We start from the raw sequence: 16,534 nt of genomic DNA on the forward strand, positions 1-16,534 counted from the left end.
ACAAATACAAACACTGAATTTGTTGAATGTGTGGTCTTTATCGTTTCTCAGACCAGTCGGGCCATTGGGCACTTTAATGCATCACGCAACGCCAGTGGACTCGCATTACCTCGCATGCAAACCCTGAAATGGTCGATTCCAGCAGAAACTTGTGACTTCTGGTCATGATCCGTTGCTCCCCTGCTGGACCACACATCCCGACAGGAAGTGGTCTTTCTAGCACACATAAACATGAGACTCTGTGACTGTAAGAGGAAGGAGAGGAGATGCACCGAAGCACTGCAGGCTACACATGTGGGGAGCCAAAATCTAAAACGATGGAACAGCAATAATTACCCAAACTGCTACCTTAAGAGTCAGATCTTTAACCTATGACCTTCTCAAAGTACACGTGGTAACATATGTGAAAAGAATGAGTGAATAAACTTGAAACTTGTCCTCAGTTCTTTTATTTTTATGTTATTTCAGGCAAAAGATTAAATTAAGCTGTGACCTTAAAGATTGTTCATGTTTGAGTTCACGCAGTTTGACATTTCTGAGTTATTACATCAGCTCGATGATGAACTGTAGTTACTTCAGCCTTTAGTTTTGTACAAGAGAACAGTGTATCAGCTGGTAAGAAGATGAAGAGCAGCTCCCTCTCCCCCAAGGCCAGCTCTCCAAGATTCCTGACCTTTTGAATCCCATCAGCATCCTTTTCTGTGATGGCTGCTTTGTGTGAATTTGTGTCGGAACCCCAGAGGCTCGAGTCTGACAGGCCCGGAAACATGGAGGGACTAACTGGATCAGACAAACTCTCCCCCCCAGAGGCTCTTTCTTTCTTTTTTTTTTTCCCCTTCAGACAGCTTGTTATGGATCGCTGAGATGTGATGGACAGAGGTCACAGCATGCGACAGCGACTGATAAAAACACTGCATGTGGACTTTAATGCAGATTTGCTTGAAAATCTGATTCACAGGGAGTTGGTGATCCGACTTTTCATAATATAGACCAACGCAAGTCACTGTTAGGACTTAGAATATCTGCACATTGCATTGACGGGTGGAAAACTAGCAAGCAGCAAACATGCGCTACGGGGTATTTTTGTTTGCAGCTTTAATAATCAAACACCACCACTCACAATTAATGCCGCTGTTTTGTTTTTTGTTTTACTGTGTTTGTATTCAAATGCACGAACGAATCACCTAAGCTTTTTGGAAACATTAAAGAAACATGTAAATGCTCCTTTGGGATATGTTGTCTTGGTTTTACTCAATAGAAATTGGTGAATGCTACAAATTTTGACTGAAAAAACCCTCCAGATTTTTTTTCCAGTTTCAGTGCTGTAAAATAATGATGCTGAACTGATCTCTCCCTCTTAAGGTTGAGCTGAAACTATTTTAAAAGAAGAAGAAGAAAGTTGCACATCATCAAACTTGATGGTTTATCCTGTGTGGCTGCTTTTTTTTTTTTTTTTTTTTTTTTTTTCCCCCCCCAGCAAAGTTAAAGTTAATACACAAACAAGAAATGGTTACGGAAATGAAAATTCTCTGTAAAATAAAAGGCACATTTTGATGACAACAACGTTTTCTAGGGTTTTTATCTATTTCACGAACGAATAACACGACTAAAGACGGATTATTGGGGTAGAAATATAACCTAGAATTGGTGAGGGGGGAAGTACATCTTCGTTTCCTTTTTTTTTTGTATGTTTTAAAAATGCATATAATTGTAAGCAACTTTAGAGGGGGGATCCAAGTGTGCAGAAATTGTAGCTGTGAAGGTTTTCTGTCCAGTGTGAAAACACACAGCTGATGACCAAGTTTCAAATAAAAGGCAGAAAATATTACATTAAATTTTTGGGGGGAGAAATGTTTTGGATATCCGACCTTGGAGTTAAACATGTCTTTAAAGACCTTTGCTTTGGTTTAGAATGGCTGAAAAAAGACTAACCTTTTCTATATTTTTCATGGATAAATGATTAATGGACCAGAAATAATCTCAAAATAAAGTCTCTAAAGAGTGTCTAAAATATATTTTTGTTCTAATATTTTTATTGTAAATAATCTGCCGTCTTTATTCTAGTAAATTCGTGCTGCTTTACAGTGACTTTTTTCCCCCTCACAGCTGACGTTTCTCTGCCAACAGCAAAGGCACATTTGATGTTGACAAAATGGCCAAAGTCCAAGTGGGCAAAGGCTCTTTTTCATCCATCACCACATCTAAACATCGGTGCGTTTTTTGTTTTTTTTTAATCTGCGGATGTGGGCGTCTTTAACCTTGATTGAACCGAGAAGTCGCTAACCCTCAATAACCGGCCTTGACTTTGAAACAAAGCTGTGCCTCCAATGTTAAAGTGCTCCCTTGTCGGTTCCTGGACTACAAAATTGAATGAAGTCGTCTGTTGGGAGGGCGGTTCATGAGCGGTTCTCTGTGTGTGTGTGTGTGTGTGTGTGTGTGTGTGTGTGTGTGTGTGTGTGTGTGTGTGTGTGTGTGTGTGTGTGTCTGTCTTCGACCTGCGAGGTGGAATAACATCAGAGGGAATCTAGTGGGATGAGGATAATAATTTCTTGCTCTTGTGAAATGAAGACTTTCCAGTTGGCTTAAACAAAAGCGAACGCTTTCACGGAAAGCTTTGAAGTTACAAAACATAAGGATGGATGTAAGATTTAAAAGGTTTGTTGTTTTGTTTTTTTTGTTGGTTTTTCCCCCCTGTCCCCTCACTAAAAAATCTCTGTAGAATGAGTAAAGCTGAAGCACATTCAGCAACACAATCCCATCTGGTTTCACTGATACTTCCATCTTCGCTCTCACTTTCTACATTGTATTCCTGGTTCTGCTTCTCCGTCTCGACTCTTCTCTCTTTTCTCTTTTTCGCTGCTCGAACGCACTGTTTGTTTGGAGTTTCCACGGAAACTCGTGAGCGTCCGGTTGTTTGTGCCTTCATTTGTGTGCAGAAATGGGACTGTAGTTCTGTTTCATGCATAATGATCTCATCCAGACACAAACTCTGACATACCATATCCGTCCGTTTCCCCGGATTGTGTAATGGATAGTCCCGAGACACGGGGCTCTCACACAGACACACACGCACGCCCACACACACTTACACATCTCCATGGGTGACACCCTTCACTGTTTTGTCTCCTTTTTCTGACCGCAGACAAGTTGGAATCAGGACTGATTTATAATTGTTTCATAGTTTGATTTCTTGATCTTGAGAAAGCTATACTGGAACTGCAAAATGTATTTGGTAAAAAAAAAAGAGACAATAAGCTCCTAAGCTCTACATGAACTGTTGAACTTCACTGTTTTTCCTATATTTTGATATTAATGTTGTTAAAATATCTTTGTTGCTCCTACATTGTCACCTGGAATCTCCTTGCATCTTATTAATGTCAAATGTGACTGCAGAGCCGTCTGAGTATTTCTGCAGATGATGACAGTCTGACTTGTCGTCGAACACACCCTACACTTCGGTAGTCTGAAGTGTGCCGAGTGAAAAGGAATGGTGAGAGTACAGTCCCCTGTGGTGCTCCTGACTGCACAGGTCTTTGGTCACACAACTGTGGTGTGTTTGTCAGGTAGTCATGGATCCAGGCGATTGTTGAGGCCTCCAGCTGTGGAGGATTCCCTTTCTGACAAAGGGAATCATGTTGGATTGTGTGAAATGTACTGGAGAAATCAAAGAACATGATCCTCGCATTGCTGCCTGCTTTGTGCAGATGACAGTGGGTTTGTTGACTGGATGAGTTTTCTTTGGTACCGGACTACGACGGGAGCAGAGAATCATTTTTTTTTTAATTGGTGGACTTAAGCAAGCTGACAACTAATGAAAATGTTGGGAATGCCATAAAAGTTTGGCTATTTCCTCTAATTTGGAGACGAAATGATAAAAATCAAAGGCCATCATGACAAACAGTTTAACTAGTAGAAGACCTTCATCGCTGTCTCTGGTCTTCCTCTACTTCTTTTAACCTTTTGAGTCCTATGTTTCAAATCTCCGCATGGACATTTTGTGCATACTTTAATTGAACAAAGTTACTTAATCTATTTGCCCATTTACCCATAACCATTGAGACTTTCAATATATAGCGAGTTATTTTCATAATTTACCGTCTATTAAAAGACAGCCCTCATTAATTTCACTCCCTGCTACAGCAGGAGAGAAATGATCATAATAACCTGATACTGGCTGGAAAGCGCAATGTCTCCCCTTTCAGAAACTGTTGGATTTTTTCAGATGACGCAAAGTGTGGCGGAATTACGGTACTGCAAATTTGTCTGTGTCGTCGCAGATGCGTTCGGTTTGGAAGGGTTAATTACGCTGGTTTATCATTTAACTGTGGTCAGTGTAAGTTTTCAACTAAATAAAAATAAAAAAATGTATTAGAGTCTTTGTTGCTTCTCATAAAATCATGTCACAGTTTATTTAATTGTGAAAAAACCAATTATAAAAACTGATCAATTGCGAGAACAGCTGGTGAGCGTTGGGAGAGTGTTAAATACGGAGTCCATAAAAGGTGTGTGTGTGTGTGTGTGTGTGTGTGTGTGAAACCAGTGATAATAAGACATCTGTTTACAGGAACCACCAGATAAGTACCATAAACTGTAAATAAATTGCGCCTTTGCAATGTGATCCTCTACAGAACGGAGTAAAGATCAAACATTTACTTGGGTGGCGCTTTAACGAACCCGTTCTTTGCTCCTTTCATCGTGTATTTGTTCCGTCAAACCGGCTGAGCGTTGGCCCTGGTACCGGCTCTTGCCATAGGGCTCAACCTCTCTGCCTGTTAGTGATGTCATGCGACAGCGGCTTTGCCTGTAAACAGTTTTCTTTATCTAAAGGTTCATTCAGCATCACCGCCCCAGAGGAGTCATGAAACGATAGATAATAGCTACTTATTGCAGTTTGTCTCCCTGACTATGAGCTTCTGACTTATTAATTTCAGATAATAGTTCTTTGTAAAGCAACCATAACAAAAAGAAATGGATCAGAACACTTGAATGCCTTTCAGTACCACCCGTTACAGTGGACCCGGGTAGGCCTGTCACCGTATGAAATTTTGCTTGACGATAAATTGTTCCACAAGTTATTCCAATAAACGATGATATTGTTTTGAGACCATTTTTAAGTATTGCAGTGGTAATGATAAAATAATAATGCACATTCTAAAAGATTAGTAAACTTTGCATTCTAATGAACATTTAACACTGGAAGACATCTTAAATATACAAAATAAATAAAACAATGAATAAAATCAATTTTAAAATCTTTGTAAACAAAATTGTCCTTCCAAATATGGCCTACTTGAGACCAAAGCGCCAGACCGAAAACTTTTGCCATCCAGTTTTTGGTAGAAAGAGGAAAAAAATAAATAAATAAATAAACAATAAATCACGTTAATGGAAATTATTGAGTCTGTTTTAATTTATCATGCGGTTTATTGATTATTGTGACAGGCCCCTGAACATTTGCAGGCGTAAATGTCTGGCGGCTGTAAATAGCTAAGATTTGCAAATACTTGAGAGCCCTTCAAAAACTGCCTATTTTAGCTGTTCAAACACCAAATGTTACCTTCATATGCATAAATACACACAGTGGAAACCACATTAGCAGAAGCTAACATTAACAGTCTAAATCAATCGGCATCAATGGAAAGTGAACCTTGTTCCTGGATTGGCTGCTTTTCAGACCCCAGCCAACAGCGTGTCTCTCATCATTGAGCAGCTTTCCAGGCTGCATTTTTTTAATTAAAAAAAATCCACAAATATGTGATTTTTGTTTAGATTTTTTTTTTTTTTTTTTTTTTTTACTGAACCGTGAATAGGTCCAGGTCCACTGTTATGCCGTTCCAGCTGCAAGTCAGTTGAGATACGCCTCAACCAGCTCTACACATCGAGAGACTTCATTTGTTCCCCCTTATTCTTTGCAAACGATCTGAAGCTCAGTCGGATTAGCTAGAGAGGTTCTACAAATTTTTGAAAACTGGCCACAGATTCTCAGCTGGGATGGACTGAACTTTCTTCATGTTCATCTATGCTGGCCAGGTGTTTGCTCTCTCGGCCTCTCTCAGTGCAGCAGCAGTAAGGAGTTGCATTTTTCGTAGAGTTTTTTTTCAGAAACAACCTCCCTCCTGATACTCCGCTAATTCCAAAATAGGTTACAGGATGGGTTTTAAATGCAAAAGCGTGGTTTTGGTTCGCAATGAATCGGTTTTGATTACACGGCTCTAATTGATGTGAAAGGTTGATTATGTGTGAATGAAATGACAGAGAGGAATTGCCCTTGCGTAGAACATTTTGTCATCCGGTCAAACATTTTCGCCGTCATGCCTGGGATCAAGTTTGTTTGGGTTTTTTTTTTTTTTTTTTTTGATTTGGAAGTTTTTCAAAAAACCCCACCGTCACTCTGACATGGTTGAATTTGCTCTTAGACCACCAGGAAAGCCGTTTGAATTTGGCCGAGATGAGATGCAGCTCTCCGTCCCGGAGCACGACACTCGGCGGCGCTCGGTTGTGCAATCGGAGGAGCTTAGGCTTTTGTTGTAAACAAAAACCGCAGAACAAAAGCTTGTAATTTGATGCGGCCACCACAAGAGTCTCTCTAAAGTGGTGCATGCCGAACTGAACTGTGACGCCCTAAGGAATCCGCGCGCAGAATCCTTCGGGAAGGATCTGATTTGAGGCACGGACCGGTTCCGGGTCACCGGGCGTCTGGCTCTGAGGACATACGCCGGCAGTTAGCAGCTGAGAGACCCGGGCAGGAACTGTTTTTGTCTGCGTGGTTGGAGCAAACGGGGACTTTTCCAACTGTGTCTGCCACTGTGTCATTACCAGCTGTAATTACAGGGTGATTATCCTCAGCAGCCGGCAGTGTGTTTGGGCTTGTGCGTGTTTGTGTGCAGAAGCTTTATTCTTGTTTCATCTGGACTTATTTGTTTGTGATCATTTTTAAAATAGTCGCTAATTGCTGGAACGTCAGCCTCAAAATGACCTAAAAGAATAAACAAATTTCATTGCCGTGAGTAAAGAGTTGGATTCTGTAAAGCGTTGGGGACGAACTGTGGGCCAGAACAGATTGTTCCTGCATATAAAACTCAATACATTATTATTTTTTATTAGTGTTTACACAAATAATTAAAGCAAAAATAAATGACATAATTTAATTTACTTCATCTCGAACCAAAAGGCAATACTCAGTCCTGCTTTCCAGCTGACTTTTTTTTTTATTAATAAAGGCTCTTAGTTTAAGGTATGTCTGTGTTTTTATTGCATTTTAGTTTGTCTTTATATCACTTTAAGTATTTGTGTAAATTTAATTAGCTCTTTATATTGTTGCGATTAATATGATTTACAAGGAAGTTTTTTTTTTCCTTACCATCTTTGTCTCATTTGTTTGTCTTGATGTTGTTTTTCCTGTTTCATTAACCCCTGCATGTGCCGTGTGATTTTTCTATGAAATTTCTTTTCCTCTTTCCAAATTCGATGAGATATTCATTTTAACTCTCTGCTGTTTAAGGGGTTAAAAATATACTGGACTTATAAGTAAATCCATATAAAGTCATGAATGAAATGTGCTTTCCTAGAAATTTGAGGTTCACACAGCAGCAGGAATACTGAGTTTATTTTAGTTTAGTTTGCGAACCTCTAATTAGAGACAAAGCAGGAATCGGTGTGTTTAACTACCTTGCTAACTTTCTTGGCTGCCTAAGAAAGAGGGAAAAATATTATTTTGGCTAAAATTCATGCCTTTACGTTTTGCTTTTACTTGACAGGATCACCTTAATTTGTGAACACCGTTTGGTAGGAATGCAAGCTTCAACGTGTTACCAGGACCTTTCAGGCGAATTGGTAGACAAGAAATCAAGCCAACGCTGAACCGAGGTCACCAACGCTGAAGGTTTGGTTGCCTGGGTAACCGTGCTTATCCACACGTGACCAGACGGCCCCAGCTGTTCGTTTAAGTCCGGCTGTGGAATATTTCATGCTACCGGTGCAAAGTGGTTGAAATGCGTCTCACAGCTTTGATTCAGAGGAATTGTGGGATGGAAAGCTTCAAAGTATCATTTTTGTCTCCGAGCTCACTTTCATGTTACATTTCCTCTACAGCCTCTTGTAATCATGCAAATAACTGCAACCCGATACCCGACGTGCTTCTAATCGCTGCTTCTTTTCCTGACTGAGCTCAGCTTTGCTGTCCGTTTAGCCATTTGTTTGATTATCCTAGAAATCTACCAGATTAAAGGAAATAATAAAATATGAAAGGAAATCCATGGCAACATTGGTTTGTGGCAACAAGGGGCTCTATTCCAAATATTTACTCTGCGTTTCCCTGGCGTTTAGGAAAAGGAGTGTGAAATCTGTCGTCTGATTGGCTGTCACTGCTGTGAAGGCGGCTGTGTGCAGGTACAGTGGACTTTTTGGATCAGGTTTTGAGCTTCCAAGTGTGATAACGAGTGCAGATAAACATGTGAGAATGCACTGAAAGAGCACCAGCTGTAAAAACAGCTTTCCCACTACTGTAGACAGAGTCTTATCGGCCATCATAAATATTTCAGATCATTTTAATAAGATATCAGGGAAAGTGCTGGAGGGAAATGAATCAGACCTCCGTCAGTTGCTTTTTAGAAAAAAGTGTAATGCTGTCGTCCAAGAATGGGGGGGAAAAAGTTGGTTTTTGCAATAATTCAGATCATGTAAAGTATACAGTCGTAATATAGAAACTAAAGGAGCATATGAAATGCAAAACGGCACAATAAAATTTTTTTGTGATGCTGTGCACTGCTGGTCAGCTTGCCGAAGCAAGGCTGCTGCACTTTGCCACCACGTACAAGAATGAAGTCTGAAAGTTGGGAAATAATCCTTGTGGCAGATGAACGTCACCAATTTAAAGTGTTTTTTTTTTTTTTTTTGTACAGCACTTAAGCTGTTGTAGCACTGTAAAAAACAAAAAACAAAAAAAAACGTGTTGCTTAAGGAGGTGATAAGGATTTAGTGGAACATCAAATCCGGTCACGTCTTTGCATCGTCTTAGTGGTATTTCACCCTTAATGGTGCGTTTGTTCTTGGATCAGTAGTTTGAATTTCAGTGTTCTGCTCCGTCTGCGACTGGAGTGTTACTTTTTTTCTTTACGACACCATCTCATTTCAGAGATTACTTTTTAAGGAGTTCTTTTAAATAGTCAGATGGTTATAAGCCAAATTATCCAGAAAGTAGGTCACCTTGTCAGGTTTACTTTCAGTTTCAAGCTTTCCTGTGCTGCAACTAGTTTATCCAATTTGTAACTAAGCAAAAAAAAAAAATCTTCTTTCTCTGAGTTGACAGAGTTGTCAATATTTCAGATTTAAACCCTATTTAATGTTCTTTCATAATTTTTGAGTCAAGATTCTCTTTTTATTTGCTGGTTGAGGATGAAAATTACCTGTGCAGCATTGTCAGAGTCAGTGCTCAAAAGCAGTGGGTGTCCATTTGATTGAGCTGGAAGGGACCTAAAGACATCATTAGTAGGCAAGACCACGGTCATACAGAGCAGTTTGCCCTGATGCCCTCTGGGCAGAATTACTATTCACCCTCGAGGAAAACAAACTGGTCTACGTTTGTGTTTTACCTTGTAAAATTTTCTCTTAAACCAATGGATTTATTTATACATCTTGATCGTGTCAATTTTTATTTTTTTTTCCCTCCAAGGGGTCTTTTGTGGGCTGTATTGTCCCTTATATGACAGTGGGCTGACAGGAAAAGTGGAGGGAGAGGGGGGAAGACATACGGCAAATGTCGCCGGGTCCGGGAATTGAACCCGTGACGGCCGAGTTGAGGACTCAAGGCCTCCAAATGTGGGTCGCGCTCTCCCCTACGCCACCACAGCACGCCCAGATCTTGTAAATTTTAAACCTAATTGGGATAAATTGTTTTTTTTTTTGCTTTTCTTACCTTTTGAAAAAGTTCACAACCTTGCATGTTGCATTTAAATACAGTTTGTGGAAGAAGAAGAAAAGCAAAATAATCGGAAACATTCTTTTTTTTTTTCTCGACCTGAGATCTCATTTGACCAAGGTGGGGTACTGGGTGGTAACTTCCCACCGTCACTTCCAGGCCCTATTCAGTCTTACTTAAAGGAGGATGCAATCTCCGTAAAAATACACGCGGAGACGCATTGCTTCCTTACTCACCCACCGCCTCTTATTCTTTAGAAGTTCATTATTAGCACTTGAACCTTAAGGCACACCGTAATCACACCGGCGGTCCTTGTGTCGGTGTGTTCCTCATCCTCAAACAGCGACCGCATTGTTCCTCTGCCGGTCGGCGAACGTGAACCTATCCCGGTGCGTTAAACATTAGCTGCTCTCTAAATACCTCTTTACCACTCAGATGTGGATTAGTGACTACTTAGGATCCCTCCTGAGCAAACGGAAAGCTAGATGGGCTGCTAAGAGCCGGATTAATGGTGGAGTGTGTCAGCCTTAAAGGTTTCCGTGTCTTTTCCTGGAGAAATGTTACTTTAATGTATCCCTGTAGATTAAAACTGCCACACTCAACAAAAAAGAGATTGATGCTGTTGTTGAATCTGTAACACAGATTCTTTGGTAAAGACATAAAGGTCAATTTATCGCAGGTCAATTTTGAATTTTTAAGCAAAAATAATAAAACAAAGTGCAAAGATTGGAGGTTGCAGATGACTAATTACTATGCTTTTCATCAATTTGTTCCAAGTTTTTCCCTCATGATGTTGCATTTGAGGTGAACAAGCAATTCTGGGGCCCAACATGTAGCTTTATTTCGCCTCCCAGGGGCCAGCTTGGCCTTTCTGTTATGTGGGAAAAGAGAATCCGAAGTAAAATTAGTCAGAACAAGCTTGTTCTGTCTCGCAACCCTTCACAAAGCAAATTGTGAAGGGTTCTCTTATAACCTCTTATAAAAAAAAATAAAAAATACCACAACTGTCGCATTTCTCACTGTGGGGTCTGCCGAGGCAATTTAAGTTTTTATTTCTTTTTTGCACGTAGCCGAGAAGCCTCAAAGTGAACTGAAGTGTTTATAGATTCCTAAATCTCTGGCGTCACTGCACATGCCCCCCTCGCGCCTCTCGTGTTACCGCCCGGCATTTGATGCAACACCGTCTGTTGTCGGCACTTTGGCAGTAAAAAGCCGTCGGCCCTTCTCTCTGCTGCGCGCTTCTCTGTTTTTGTCCGCAGCTTATCGCAGAGCTCAAGGAGCGAATGACTTCCAACAGTTGGATCGTATTATTTGAAAGTGCTGTGGTGTGCAAAGGCCCCATTAATCATTTGACTTGATAACAGTCGAGCAGTAATGGTAGAGTGCGCAGCAAACAAGCCCGACTGCGGCCGAGATTAGTCTGACCATGTCTGCGTTATGTCACACGAGTCGAGCTGAAGTAAAAACAGTTGTTTTGGTTCCCGCTGGGCTGTAATTACTTCATGCTCAGAGACAAGCTGGCTGTCTTGGAGCAGGAGGACGTGAGCGCCGGGACGACGTCTTGAAGTTGTCCCTGCTGGATTTGCAGCGGGCTGCATCAACACTGGACTTGTTTAGTGAAGAAAATAAAGGTTTGAGTTTTCAAAGTAAAAAATTAAATTAAATTAAATTCTGTAGTTTGAGATGATCTAAGAATTTTCATTAGATAGGAAACAAAATAAATTCTATATATAAGGACGTCATTTAGATTTTTTATTTTTTTTTATTTTCCATCATGAGCAGTCACAACTTATTTAAATTAGGGCATAAATGGCATCACTTCAGTCAAAGTATATCAATTTTAGTCTCGATTACATTGTTTTCATTACTGCTCTTTATTTTACCATTGTTTACTTCATCTTTATCATGTAAGGCCTTTGGAACTGCCTTGTTGCTAAAATATGCTACAGAAATGACTCGACTTTACAATAATGAATCCTATTTAAAAAAAAAAAACCAGCTTTACCTGCTTCACTTCCTGTCAAGCTGCTGGGTACAAATAAAGTTACCTCCTCTGCGATTTTCTTGTAATTTAATTTCATAGAGCAGCTGCGTGAGCACTTCCTCTGAGCAGAATATTGTTGCTTGCCGTGAAGAGGCCACAGTTGGATGGAGAAGTGAAGCAGTCATGTGGTGTTCCTTTGGTTCATAGTTCTTGTTTATTGATACAAACCGTCTGTAGCCCCTCAAGCAGTCGCCCTGCTGATTCCTCCGCATGCATGTGACGCCATTCAAAGAACTCTGTCTCCTTTACGTCGTTAGCAGGATCAAAATATTGGGAATTAAGACGCGTTCGTGATATGTTGGTGTGTACATGTGTCGTTTTTGTTACCTCTGCAGGTCGCATTACAAACGCATGGCTGACGTCTTAGTTTAGCTGTGGGAGCAAGGTGGGGTCGGGTCACGTTACAGTTTGGGCTTAGCTGTACCCAGTGCATACTGTGTGATGTCTTTATATAAATAGCTGCGCAAGTTTGGTGTGTAGGTTTCTTTTTCTTTTTTTTCTCCTTTGGAGCGGAGGTCTTCTTTAGGAGAAAACCGATGTTACGCTGGGAGGTGTGGAAAAGGGAAGCCATTACTCTGACTTGACTAAACGACAAAAGGAGCCAATATATTGTCGTCTTTTCACACAAAGCAGAACCTCTCTAAGTTGCAGCCCAACCATCTCGTCTCTTACACACTATAGATGAGAGGCAAACTGAAAAGCCCAGCAGGTTTTAGTACTTCTGTCTCCTGGACCAAGTAAGTTGCTAGCTAAATGGCAAGGACCAGGCACTGTGGCTAGAAAACCAGGTCCAGTGACGGATGAAATCACCTGTCCAGACAAATACAAGTCAAAGCCACTGCTCCATTAAACCCCGAGAGTACAATGGGAGAAATGTTCCAGGAACAGGTGTGAAGCAGATCCTGATGGTGGAGTAGTGAGAGAAGAACTTTCTGCTTCTTAACGAAACAATGATCCCATAATATCCAGATTATACCAGAACGCAAGAATATCTGTAATAATTTAAGGTTTCCCCCAGAAAACCTGCTAAGCCTGGTGATGGGGTTCCTGGGCAGTCATTCATCCAGCGGTCCGTTAAAACAATTTTTTAAAAAGTTGACAGCAAATTTGAAAATATCTGCTAATAATTATGTGCTATTGAAAGATTGGAAGATTAAAAAATGCAAACATCTTAAAAAAGACTTTATGCAATGCTTAGTCTGGACAGGTAAAGCCTGGCTTATAATGCACTGGTGGAAACCTTGCAATTGTATTTACATTTACATGGATAACATTTAAAGACTTTTTATTTTTATTTTTATCTTGCCCACATTCAGGGCTTCACCCACAAACGTGCCAAGCCCGGTGGTAGGGCCGCCCTCCATGTTTTTGTGTTAAAAAATGTTACAAAAGTTCAGAGCAGACATCATAACTTGGAAGTAATAGTATGTGAGGCCAACTGGCAGATACAGGATCAACTACAAAACCAGCTTAATTGGTTTCTTCTGTCACTGTTGTTGGTGTATAAAAACAAAAACGAACGAAGCTCAGCCTGGTGGGATGGCAAGTAAAGTCTGGTTGCCCGCCAGGCTTATAACACACTGAGGGAATCCCTGACTTTGGTGTTTGCACCTAATTAACGAGCTAAAATGAGCTTGTTGCCAGTTTAACAAAAAGAAAGCAAGAAAAGTTTCATGCTGATATTTTTCTTTTTCATACTTAAACACTGAAATCATATTCCAGATTCCCAAGCTGTGCAGAAACGCAGACCTCTGACATCACTGTGATTATCCAAGGATACCATTAAGTCATGAACCAAAATCCAGCTTAAAGCATACAAAACCAAATCAGGATGAAATTCTGCTCTTGTCACAAGTTTTCCTCCCCAACACTGAGTAAAACAAAACCCGAGTTCATTCATTTTAGCTGAAACGGAGGCAAACCTCTCCTCCAGAAACACTGCTATCCTATCTTTGTTCTTTTTCTTCTTGTGATTAATTTCTTGCATGAACAATGACACAGTCTCACCGCTTAGCACGAGGCATGGCAAACAGTGCACTCTGAGGCAGGTTTGAACTGATAACAGCAGTCCAGACGGAGATGTCGCAAAACAATGCGGGGTTGTGTGTTGGCAGGTTTTCAGGCGCGGCGTGAATCACCCGGTGGGGCTTATTGGTGTGGCGTCTCCTGTGGTGTTGATGCAGTTTGTCTTGCAGGAGCGAACAGAAAAAAAAAAAGACCCCAACCCTTTATCATCCACGTTATCAGGTGATGCGGTCAGAATGGACTGCGGCTATTTATCACCGAAGGCATGTAAGCCAAAAAGCTTTTGGCACGTAACCCGACACTTGCTCAAACGTGTGCATAAGTTGGATGGTTTATTCCGTCAAAGCAGTGAGCGTTTCCAAGACAGTTGGAGCTTTAAGTGTCAGTTCAGTCAGGGAAGCAGTTGATAAATCACATAATGTGAGACTTTTTTGAACGTCAGCCAAAGAATATGGGTCATGCTTTTCCAACGGCTTCAGCAGATTTTTTTTTTTTTTGTTCATCTACCTACCTTCAGTGCTGCTTTGTGTTGTTTTTTATCTGTCATCTTGCACTTCAGTCCAGGAATTGCTTCATATTTGAGTCTTCTGGTTTCTTTTGGCAACCATCTCTGACGTTTTTTTTTTTTTTTTCTTATCAACTTTGATTCATACTTAGTACGGTGCACAATAAGCATCAAACATAGTTTTAGACGCATCCTTTCAAAAGAAAAAAAACGGTGAAAATCCCAGAACTTTCCAGATTCTGTGGAAAAAGTATTTGCCTCAATACAAATTTTTTCTCGATTCTTTAGCTTTTTTTCCATCCATTTAAGATTTTAGATAAACTTTTAAATATCAAAAGGCAGTTCTTAGTTGATTGACTTTTTAATGGTAAAATGTTGTTCAAATCAACCTGACTGAATGTAATAAACACAATAAAAGTTTTTGCCACCCATTTTATATCCTATGGACGACTGAGGCACAGCGGCAGGAGTGGTCCTCTTGCAGTGCGATTCTATCTTCTTCCTGTCACATGTCGTCCTCCTACAGTGAGAGTCGTTAACCTCGACGAGAAAAGAAAAATACAAAACGACTCCATTTTGTACTTCTCTCAAGTCATCTTTGGCTTCGTAATCTAAAATAGGTGTGAAGAAATCTGCAAGAGAGCAAGCACTTTTTACTAAGCTCTGCACAAGTTGCTAAAAGTAAACTTATCTAAACATGGCCGCTGATGGCTCGTAGACGTACAACTGAACTTTTGTTTGTGCAGCTTTACATAAACGTGAAATGGTGTCAGAGATAGACATACAAATCAGAGAGCTGTTGAGATGAATGAGTCAGTGAGTTTGTTTCAAGCAGTAAATTCTGGCCTGGGCCGACAGATTGCTGACAGGTTTTGATTGTTTGGCTCCTCGCACGTATGCGACTTGTGAACTGGATTACAGTCAGTTATTACAAGAGGAAATGCAGATGGCGTGTTTGCCCCACCGGCATGTTTAGCATCGACGCAGCTTCTTTACCACTGACGGCGATCTGAGGAGTTCAGCTACTTCTACAGGTTAAGTTCTTCATCTGATTTTTATGAAAAACTTTGTCGTTTGTCTATATCATATCTTGTCGCCTCAATCTAGGCGCCAGTTGGAATTTTTAGGATTATTTTGCACATATTTATGTCACATTTGGAGCTCTGTTGTATTTCACCAACATGGGAATGGTTCATGGTTCCTGTCTGGTTTAAAGCTCATCCTTTTGTGCAGGTTTGACCTACTGATGCCAATTTTAGAGCATCATTTTAAATATTTATTTCTAAATGTTGGCCGTCAGTGATTGTTTATACTAACAGCAGAGGCGATGTCACACTGTGTGTATGAGTCTATGTAGATCGGAATCTTACAAACGTAAGACAAAAATTATTACAGAAAGGATATTTTTACCTGGCCTTTATATTCTGTGTTATCACAAGCAAAAGTCAAACACAGATGCCAGTTGTATTTCCTGAGGAATGTATTTCTTCACCTCAACTCAGATTGCTGAGGTTGAAAGCTCAAAAGGTTAAAAATAAAAGACCAGCTTTACTCTGTCATTGTTTATCTCTCTCATTATTTGCCGAATGCCTTGTGGTCTCGTGCATAACGAAGAAACCACAGACGGAAATGCAGTTTCTATGTCATAAATTAACCTGTTATAAGGCTTTTGGACCATAAATGAGAACTGAGAGTTTTGCGCTCTGCTGAGCAAAGTGCAAGTGGAGTACAGTGCCCACCTTGGCTTTGAACCATCATTAGCTATAGTCGGTGTTGACATACATTTCCATCGACCGTGGTGGGCTTTGAGGCATAATCATGCAGCGGATACACAGGACAGCCATCAAGCTGCTGCTGAACAATCAGAAAGTCTGTATCACAGCCTGTGACAGTTTTCTGCTGCACGTAGAGGTGCTGAAAATCAGAGATGGCGCCACAGTTTTTTTAGGGGCGCACCAATAAATCCGCCCGGATTTCCCTGCATTTCTGAAAACCCCATCTGTGTACTGCTGCGTGTCGAATATCCTGGTTAGTATTAAATAGT

At 40.6% G+C, this 16,534-nt stretch overlaps 1 protein-coding gene across 7 annotated transcripts in view; it reads left to right on the forward strand.

Moving 5' to 3' along the window:
* add3a (adducin 3 (gamma) a) overlaps positions 1-16,534 on the forward strand; it is a 116,906-nt gene that overhangs the window by 46,918 nt on the left and 53,454 nt on the right. The gene's annotated exons all lie outside the window — the stretch shown is intronic.

The sequence above is a fragment of the Gambusia affinis genome, linkage group LG04 (genome assembly GCF_019740435.1).
Source record: "Gambusia affinis linkage group LG04, SWU_Gaff_1.0, whole genome shotgun sequence".
Lineage (NCBI taxonomy): Eukaryota > Metazoa > Chordata > Actinopteri > Cyprinodontiformes > Poeciliidae > Gambusia > Gambusia affinis.